This window comes from Homarus americanus, unplaced genomic scaffold (assembly GCF_018991925.1).
Source record: "Homarus americanus isolate GMGI-L3 unplaced genomic scaffold, GMGI_Hamer_2.0 scaffold15649, whole genome shotgun sequence".
Classification (NCBI taxonomy): domain Eukaryota; kingdom Metazoa; phylum Arthropoda; class Malacostraca; order Decapoda; family Nephropidae; genus Homarus; species Homarus americanus.
Window position 1 is genome coordinate 19,717 of NW_024745330.1, and position 10,280 is coordinate 29,996.

Sequence of the window (10,280 nt, forward strand, 5' to 3'; positions counted from 1 at the left end):
GCCCTCTGCCTTCCAAGACAAGCAATCGGTACTTGTTGATCATCGTCGATGAGTACAGTACAGTGGAGTACAGTACTGTACTCACAATTTCCATTTACCTTCCCCTTGCTCTGATTTAACAGCCAACTATACTGTTATGAAGTGTCTCTTTATTCTCCATCTTTGGCATTTTTGTTTATGTACATTCAGACCGTGGGGCATCATTAATGTCAGAGGAGCTTAAGCAGTTCTTACACCAACGAGGAGTTGCCACGAGTCGGACAACTGCCAACAACCCCCGAGGCAACGGTCAAGTAGAGCGGCATAACGGGATCATTTGGTCAGCTGTGTCTGCCTTCTACACAGTGGGAAGTACTGTAGTTCTCACAGATGATCTCCACTGTCACTAATACTACCCCCCATGAACGCCTGTATGGTTACCAGCGAATATCCGCCTGTGGGAGAGCCATACCCTCCTGGCTAACCACCCGGGGTCTGTGTTCCTCAAATGGCAAGAAAGTAACAACAAATACCAACCTTTCCTAAATGAAGTTGAGCTCATTGATGTCAATCCAGAATATGCAAATGTTAGACTTCAAGATGGAAGGGAAATTACTGCGTCTATACGCCACATTGCACCAAAAGTGGACGGAACCAATAGGCACAGAGACCGAAACGTGACTCACTCGAGCACGTTGCTTCACAAGGATCAACTAAGACCCTAGAGAGCCTTCACCAACTGGAGGACAGACTGTCAAGAGAGACTGGACTGGGATACACCCACCACTCGGCCAACCCTATGTAGTTCAGAGCTCTCTAAGCGTTTGTCCTCACATATGACTGATTTTCCCTCATAGGCTGTAGAGTCAACCCTGGAAGATGATCAACAAAAATATTCTTGATATTAGTGTAGGTTTTGGGTTCATTATAATTTTGTTGTGTGTTGAGTAATGAGGACACAGTAATGTTATCATCTTAACTCAAGTACTAGTTTATAATGCTTCTGTACATTTCTTCTGCTGTTCATCTCATTTAAAGGCCGGGGAGAGTGATGTATTATACAGTATTATGCTGTTGTTGACAATGTTGTAGCTACATAATCTGCTACCGTCTTATATATACGTCTTGTATTTCTTGTCTTCGGGTATTGTATAATGTTGTATAGGATGAATAAAGCCTCCAACTCCTCAACTCTAATAATAAATATTACTAAAATACAATATCCAGTTAAACAAACAATTGGGTATAACTAAACAAGACATATAAACCTCAAAAAATATTATGTAAATGTTGACTTAAGGTTATCCGAGAGAATTTAATTCATCTCCTATTTGGAAACCTAACCTAACCACATTACCCCAAAATAGTGTTATGTGGTCAGTCTTCAGGTGAACTAGCTGAGGTGACCCAACTGTCTTTGCTATGTTAGATTAAGTTAGCATTGTGGTGGTTAATCTTAAGGTGAAATAAACTGGGGTGCCTAATCTTCACATGGTCGCTAAAGTCTTCGCAATTTTGGCCAACACCAAATAACTTATATCGTGAATCTTCCTGACCTGACCTGACCTAACCTAACCTTGGGGACCTCCTTAATAACACACCATAAAAATGTTTTGTTCCATCTTTATTATTTCATCATCATCATCAGTTTTTTGCCCTCATGTGTATATCATTTATCTAACTTTACTACTTTGGGAATTCTACAAAATGCTGTAGAGAATAAATAAAAATATGTTCAGCCTCCATAAGAGCCATCATGAATTACTACAGTACAGTATTTCTCTATAATGTCTTTGTCTTCTACACAATTACAGTACAGTATCTCACAAACCTATTATTTTATCTGAACACCTCACATATCACTCACTAAATCATGTGGTGCACAAAGATAGAAGATTATTTAAGGAAAAACTTATACAACACCAAGAGGAAGGATGTTAAAGGGAAGGAATAAAATCACAAATTAAAAAAAAAAAAAAAGTTACTTTTTGAATGTTTGTGTAGAGGGCTGAACTGGACCCTACACACACATCGTTGATCCGACAAGAATATAAAACCAACTGCTGAACGACCATGAGAGAATATATATAAGATACTGTACTGAAGATTAAAAACATCCTCCCATTACATTCTGTACTTTAACTGTCGAGGTCGTAACTCTTCTCGTCATTCTATTTTCTAACACAGAAGAATGTTTACAAGGATTCACAGTACAATGACACTTATATTGAGTTGGTGTCTAAACCTAACCCATATTAAATCATTAAAACTTATTCAACAATACAATATAAATTAGATGCATGGTGACTACAGCACTCGTAAGTGAAGAGAATTGTTCGGGATAAAAAACTATAAGTCAAATACTGTACCAACTTTCTATCTTTCACTAATAACAGATTTAGAAATAAAAGACTGTACTGTACATTATATAATACTAAAGTCATTATAGTAGAAACGTCATTATAATTCATAAACTTTTTAAAACAACACATCGAGAGAGGAACATTTACGACGACTTTTGTTTGACGCTCAGTGCTTCCCTCTCTTGTTCCAAATAGGTGAGAGCGTCAGCCTTCTTACACAGGAAATAGATGTTGCTGTTTGGCTGTTGGAGATATACCCGCTGAAACAAAACATACCGGCCATTAATTCACCGCTTAGCAAACTCATCGATATATGAATCAAGAATTATTTCAATCATGTTTTAGAAACTTTTATGGACAAGTGAAGGGATTTAATTCACCAAGTTAGGAAAGAGACATGTCAAACACAGTGTCTCCTGGTCACACCTATAATGGGGTGGATCTATACGGTAATCAAACACTGATGAAAGTGTCCAGCTAGAATTATACGGTGCAGTACTTACTTTGTCCGCCTTCAAACTTTTGAGTTCATAGTCAAGAACTCTCAGTTCCCTCTCCTGGAACAATACAAATGACAGTTTCTTTAGGTGTTAGCAACTACAGTACAGTACAGTGATAACAAGCTTGATAACCTTTAAACCATACTGAGATACACATGATATTCTGGGAGCTTTGTTTGGTGGATGAGAACACAATCTAATCAATGAGAGTCAGGAGCTGAGGAAGAGATTAACTATTCCTTCCTTCCATGTCTGTAAGAACAAGTATCTCCTGAGTCTCTAGATATACTGTAGGTGTTGATATTTAAAACAATACATCTCAGGCCTCTGCTGCCACAACACTTGAATCTTAGCTGTATTCTCACAGGCAGCAGACATCTGTACAGTATCCTGACTACTCCAACAGAGTCCAGATGAGCGTTCAGTAATTGATGGGTCACACGGTCAAGAAGATTTCGGTGGGAAAGTTAGTTCAGGAGCCAACATTACCTCCAATGTCATAAGTCAACTCAAAGTGTCATTAAGTAATTCAGCTTAAGTCAACTCGGTGACATAAATTAACTCTGCCTGTCATGGCAGTTTATTGACCAAGTACTGTGGTACGGGTTTATGTGTCTACATTAAGTACTGTACAGATATTTAATGACTGTCTGACTGCTGTTGAGAATGTATCAACTGGCCTACATAAAATATATTAAATATTTATTGTGCAGTGCAGTACTACTCTGGGTGAAAGTTCTACACCTGTACCTCCACTTCTTCCTCTACATCTATGATAACACAGCCACTTAGCATCTGTACAGCACACACTGAAGGTTCTCTCTGAGCAACTTACTGTATACAGCACCACATGACCTGTCTAATGCTTCTTGAATGTTTACAAATGTGACCACCGGTTGTGTGTCTTAAAATATAGTCCTTACATTATGAAGCGCTGTCAATGGACTGGATGTTATATCAGATCACATGGAGGTTAATCCCTCACCTTATTTCACTTTAAGCTCAAACACCTTTATTCTGCTCTGACCTCAACTAATTGTTTCTCTTCTCACCACAAGTCTCACTAGTGTCAATAAGTCATCCCCAGCAGTAGTTATTATCTAATATTTACCACTAGAATTTTTTATTTTTTTAACTTTTAAAAGTTTTATATCATACAAAATATAAATACGATAAAGAAATCAGGAGAGGCATAGTGTGAAGACATGAAAGAAAATCTATTTTAATTACTGAAGAACTGTGGCTATTATTAGTATGGATCATGTGAGTATTAGGCACCCCATTTTAATTCACCTTGATGAACCACCCTATAGCTCACACCCCCACAGCAGCATTAAGGTGTGTAAACCCTTCACTACGTGGACGCCACTTTTAATATTTTATTTCCTTAATGCCGCACACTTTTACTCAACTCAGAGGGGCTCCCATACACAACATGTTAAACCTAAGGTAAAATAAACTAGGGTGCCTATTCTTCATGTGATCCCCATGGTGCTACTAAAACTAAAGATCACATATAAATGTTTTTTTAAAGTTCAAGAAATCATCATCAAAGTTTCCTTAAGCCTTTGATGTCAATTAATGTAAAGTGTGCAGTTTGACAGTTCCTAAACATTACTGTAAGTTCTGCATTTTTCATACAGTGACCAAACATTTAAATTCCCCCATTTTTCTATGTTATTTTCCCCCTGAGGTCTTCCACATCTCAGCAGAGCCCACACAGCCACAGTATGTTTGTATATTTCTTAGCATGTTTTATTGTTCTTTAAATAGTGTATAAGTATTATATCATTAATTATATTGTACTCATGATTCCGTATTAACAACATTCGTCAGTATGTGTCCAACAAGGAAGTAATTGAGGTTAGGAAGATTGTGCCTAGATCATTTGTCTTATATGACATGGAAGGTATTTTTAGAGGTACAGTACAGTATATAAACAGTATATTATTATCATCATCATTCTTATAAATCACATATTTCCATCGTCTGGGATCATGAGACACATCACTCAAAGTCTTAAACAATATACAACAAAGTAACTGATATAACTGTTTATAAATAATGAAAGATTACCATGACAGCCAAGGCTCAAAAGAGGGTTACCGGTACCACTTCATTCATTCCACCAGATCTTCACTGACCTGTCTACTACACACTACTGTTGCTTCAAGACAGTCTAGCCTGCCTATTGTATATCAAGCTATTAAATATAAACTGAATTGGTTAAGGTGGTACCATGTGACTTATCAAACCAACCCGGCCACAAGAGATATGAATGTATTTTGTTATTGATGAAGCTCGCACCAGGGGACGGCATTCTCTCTTCTGTCCTTTTTGTATGTCGGCTAAAGACACAAACCTGGCTGGAAATATGTTTTCATACAACTTTAATGTAACTAACATTTACAAGTGTTACTTTTGAAAATCGTGAGAGGGATAAATACGGTTAAAAGAGGCAAAGGCAAAAGGTATGTGAACTGTTTAACCCAACCTACCATTGGTTAGTTTAACATCTTGTTTACCTTATATTGTTTAACCCAACCTACCATTGGTTAGTTTAACATCTTGTTTACCTTATATTGTTTAACCCAACCTACCATTGGTTAGTTTAACATCTTGTTTACCTTATTTGGGGGGGAACATTGCAGCAATCTCTACAAGGAACCTGTGGAGCCTCTTGCCTCTATCTGGGAAAGCTCTCTTGAACAAAGACTCTGCAAGGTAGCCCACAAAGTGCAGTTTCTTGTACCGGTACTGAGATACAGCTTCACTAATGGTGTACCCCTCCAGCTTTTTAAATGGCCACAAACAGGTGGTCACAATCGTGGATCCCGGCAAGATCCACTCATTTATCACGTTAACGAGAGTGTCTTTTGTCCGGTCTTGCAGAGGAACAAAGAACGACCTGCCAGTGGTCACCTCAATACCCCCAAGGACAACCTCGCCCTCGACGATCTTCCCATTTTTATATTTCACCTTCCTGTACAGCGCCTCATTAACCTCAACCACCACCCCGGGGCCGCCAATCTTTGTCTTCTGCGTCTGACAATAATTGATCGCCACCTTACGACACAAGCTCCACCACTCGACGACCGTCAACTTTGATACGGCCGTCTCGTACACGACATTAGCGATGAGCTGTCCGGGAACCAGCCACATGTAAGTCAGTTTAAGAATTAGCTTCGGGGAAAGCTTGGAGTTACCAAACCACGTGCCGGCCCTGGCAGAAATCTTAATGCGGCAGCGGGTTCTCTTCTTCCTGCGACCCGACGCACCGTGCCTGCGGCCACAACGAAAGAGAAGAGAACTGGTGTTGATGTGGAGGAGTTCACTACAAGACGGACAGGTCTTCACTGTCTTCAGCAAACCGTGCTTCGCAAAAAAATGCACAGTGAGCTCATCGTCGAGCAGAATCTCACACATTTCATCATAGTTGATGCAGCAGCCAGTGCAACGTTCGTCCCCCATGATAACTTTGAGCTGGAAAATAAAGTGGCAACTCTCCTAAACCTTTATATACATAATAAACCACAAATAACCAAAATATAATCAAATATTTATTTCAGGGGAGTAGCCAACAATACAGTGCTGTACTCGAGCTGATAACACCACAAGGAGTTGTTCAATTTGGTTTATTTTTTTCACACTTGTTCTTTGGATGATAGTAAGTGATAATATTGACACGATAACCTTTATGTTCTAATATTAAGTACCGAGCATTTTGTTCTTTTTTAGTTTTTCTCGATCTACGATCATAAATCACCTGTAGTGGCAGAGCATGAAGGATGAGGGTAATTGTGGGGTAAAACACAGTGAGAGATGATCAGACCCACTCAGTCTGAGCGTACTCTCACATCCACAGATCCCAGTAGGTAATTCACATTTTTTGCCATTATCACTAAGATTCTTTTTGGTTAGGAATCGATTTCCTTACAAGACATTTCCTGCACAAATGAGCCGTTATGGAGATATGCCCCCCTCCACCAATTAACAACAACAATGGTCGTTCAAAGTGAGCAGGGCTTTGAAGTACAGTACACGGTAAATGTGGGGTAAAATATTAAAAATAACACTAAACAAACCTTTGAAAGCCTGACCTAACTTAACCTAACCTAACTTGTAAAAATGTTAAGAATTGCTTTAGAGTTTATGGATACCTCCTCCTCTGAACACTGAGAACATGAACAAGGTAAAAGTTCTATAGTTTTGGATTTTTATAGGTCAGGTCAGGTCAGGTCAGGTCAGGTCAGGTTTTCATATCTCCATAACGGCTCATTTGTGCAGGAAATGTCATGTAAGGAAATCGATTCCTAACCAAAAAGAATCTTAGTGATAATGGCAAAAAATGTGAATTACCTACTGGGATAAAAGAGAAAATTAACCTTATGTTTTCTGTGGTGTCAGATATAAAAATAAGTAGTTTCTGTTTAATATGGTGGGGGTCCAAGGGGCACAGCTAGGAAGTTAGTAAGGTCAGGTAGATTTTTTGGTTAGGTTGGCGAGGTCTTCTAATGCCACTCGTTTTTCTTATCAACTAAGGTTAGGTTACGTTTAATTTAGAAATAACCTCCTTTTAACACATTTGTCAAACCTACGACAGTGTCCACTATAAAACACAGTGAAATTGCAGCTGTTTTTAAATTTGTTTTTTTATGAAAAATCGGCGGCAGTTCAGTCGTCAATAATAACCGTGGAATAATGAACAAAATTGAACAATGCATTCTGGTGTTAACCACCTGCTTCAGGACATCCCAGTAGAGACACCCACAGTACCAGACACTCCTTGTTGATACTTCTGCAAGATCTTACCTAAATGATGATAATATTCTTACAACACATTCCTGGTCAATTTTCACTTGTTGCCACTATAAAAAATCAAAGTTGAAATTAAGTTTTTCCCGTAGTTTTTGATGAGTTATGAACGAATTTGATCTTCATTTTTGGCACAAATCAATAGTGTCTGAGATAATCCCTGCCCCCTTATAGAATGTAAGGATTTGCTATAAAATTCAAGGTAAAAAGTGTTCAAAATACATCAACAATATCAGAAAAACAGTTTTGAATCTAACCTGACCTAACTAGGGCGGGGGTCCACGAGTCATTCAATGTTCTGGATGTGTATCGTCACATATGAACATCCATAATAAATTTTAAATATTTCAGTTAATATTCATTCATTGGCTGTCTGCAGGTTTCCAATTTTCAATATTACAGACACAAAGACTATAAAAAAACAAAAAACATACGATTTCATATAATTTCTGGTGTAAATCAATATTAATGGAGTATCTCACAAATTTCTAGGCGTAAATATTTGTAACCCGCCATGTTGCCAGAGTCACTCTTCTTGTCCTCTCCTCACTTTTCTCCTCCCCCTCTTTGTCACAGGACAACCAATGATCTTCAAGTGTCGTGTCATGTGACTTGGCTGACCAATCATTGTGAAGCAGCCATTTGAAGGATCGTGATGGTGTGTGGTAAGTGTTCTCTCCGTTGTGTAGTTGCTATTCAGGGAGTTTATCAGAACAATAGTGAAGCAATCCAAATATTCCAAGGTCACAGAGTCCTACCAACATCAAGACTGTGTCCTGGAAATTGTTTAAGAAAAGACAGAAATTCATTTGTCTGAAACCACATGCACACCAGATCACCCAGCTGTCTCCTCCACCACAGTAGCAGGTAAGCTCCAAAAATGGTTAGGTTAGTTTAGGTTTGTTCTTTTTGGTGTTGTATGGTTAGGTTAGGTTAGGTTAGGTTTGTTCTTTTTGGGGTTGCATGGTTAGGTTAGGTTAGGTTAGGTTTGTTCTTTTTGGTGTTGTATGGTGTGCTTTACTCAAACCTGACCGCCATTTTGGTGCAAATTAGCTGTTTCTGTTACAAATGAAAATGTAAGGTTTGAGTAAAACAGAGTTTGGGTCAACTAGTACCCAAGACAACTCGTACCCAAGACAACTCGTACCCAAGACAACTCGTACCCAAGACAACTCGTACCCAAGACAACTCGTACCCAAGACAACTCGTACCCAAGACAACTCGTACCCAAGACAACTCGTACCCAAGACAACTCGTACCCAAGACAACTCGTACCCAAGACAACTCGTACCCAAGACAACTCGTACCCAAGACAACTCGTACCCAACTCACGAGATAAGTCGTACCCAAGATTGCTTGCGCCCAATTCAAGAGATAATCCCTACCTATTAGTGTATATACTATGCATTTTAGCTTTATCTATGATTACAAAATAAAATTTATAAATCTTGTAGGAAACTGCAGTGAAATAGAGAAATGTGTTGCAGGCTTTAAAATGGTTGCATCTCATTACATAAGTATCTTATTCCATCACACAAACATTGCACTACAAGTACTGAACTTGACAAGGGCTGAAACAGTACTGGAGCTATGAAACAAGGTCCAAGCTTATAGTATTAATAACAACTCCCTCACATAGGATTAGTGGACCTCCAAACACGAGAGATTAGCACGGTCAGTGACCCAGGGGGCATCCCTATGGTCATCCAACGTCGTGTCCTTTAACAGTAAGGCATCAAAGTCGCTGATTAACCTGACTGGTATACACGACCATTGAAGGACATGACATAAGATGATCAAAGGGAAGCTGCTTGGAAGTTCTGCAGTCGACTAATACGGTAAGAATAGGCCTAATTCAAACGTTTAACCTGAAAATAATAGGGTCGACTTGTATGCTGCAATATACAGTATATACATATGAGTACCAAGTGTTTCATTAATTGGGTACGAGTTGTCCAGCACCCAGTAAAACACGTCATAATACATACAGAAGAATAATTGTTGTATCAATACCTGAGGACAGCAAGTAAAAAAAATCACGAGATCCGTTTAGTGACAACAAGTGAAATAATACCATATTTACTCCTGCTTTCCAAATATGCCTAACTTTAATTACCGACATATTATTAGGTGATCATTTAAAGAGAAACAACCGATCATGGTAGTTGAACATTACCTCAGGCTCTACATAGTCCATCTTACAGGTCTACAGGGCTAATGACTCCTCTTAAGGTTGGGTCGTCCTGTTGAGGTTCGAACACAGTATACCTGAATTATTTATTTTCAATTAATAAAACTCAAAATCATCATATGTCTTTTTTATATTATTTTATTGATAATTAAGTTGAGTTTAAGTCATCCTAAGACAAATACTGGTATATTTCGTTGGTGGTATTTTATAACATAATTATTTCACAGTAGAGGTTTGTTTACATTATCCGAAACATGGTGACCCAGACTTCGACCTCAAATTAAAAAACTACGATTTCCTGAACTGAACTCAATTAAGAACTGAAAAGTAGACATCTACAAACTACATATAATTCATAAATGGTAAGGTTCACATATATCAACCTGATACTATATAGCAAGTGATATGGAAATATGTGACAAAATGGTTAGA

At 38.4% G+C, this 10,280-nt stretch overlaps 1 long non-coding RNA gene across 1 annotated transcript; it reads right to left on the minus strand.

Moving 5' to 3' along the window:
- Window positions 1-1,586: 1,586 nt before the first annotated feature.
- On the minus strand, window positions 1,587-9,954 carry LOC121878649. Its single transcript, XR_006091197.1, has 3 exons — window positions 9,834-9,954; window positions 2,846-2,899; window positions 1,587-2,602 (listed from the first exon to the last, which is right to left on the minus strand). It is a non-coding gene; the product is annotated as an uncharacterized LOC121878649 (long non-coding RNA).
- Window positions 9,955-10,280: the final 326 nt, after the last annotated feature.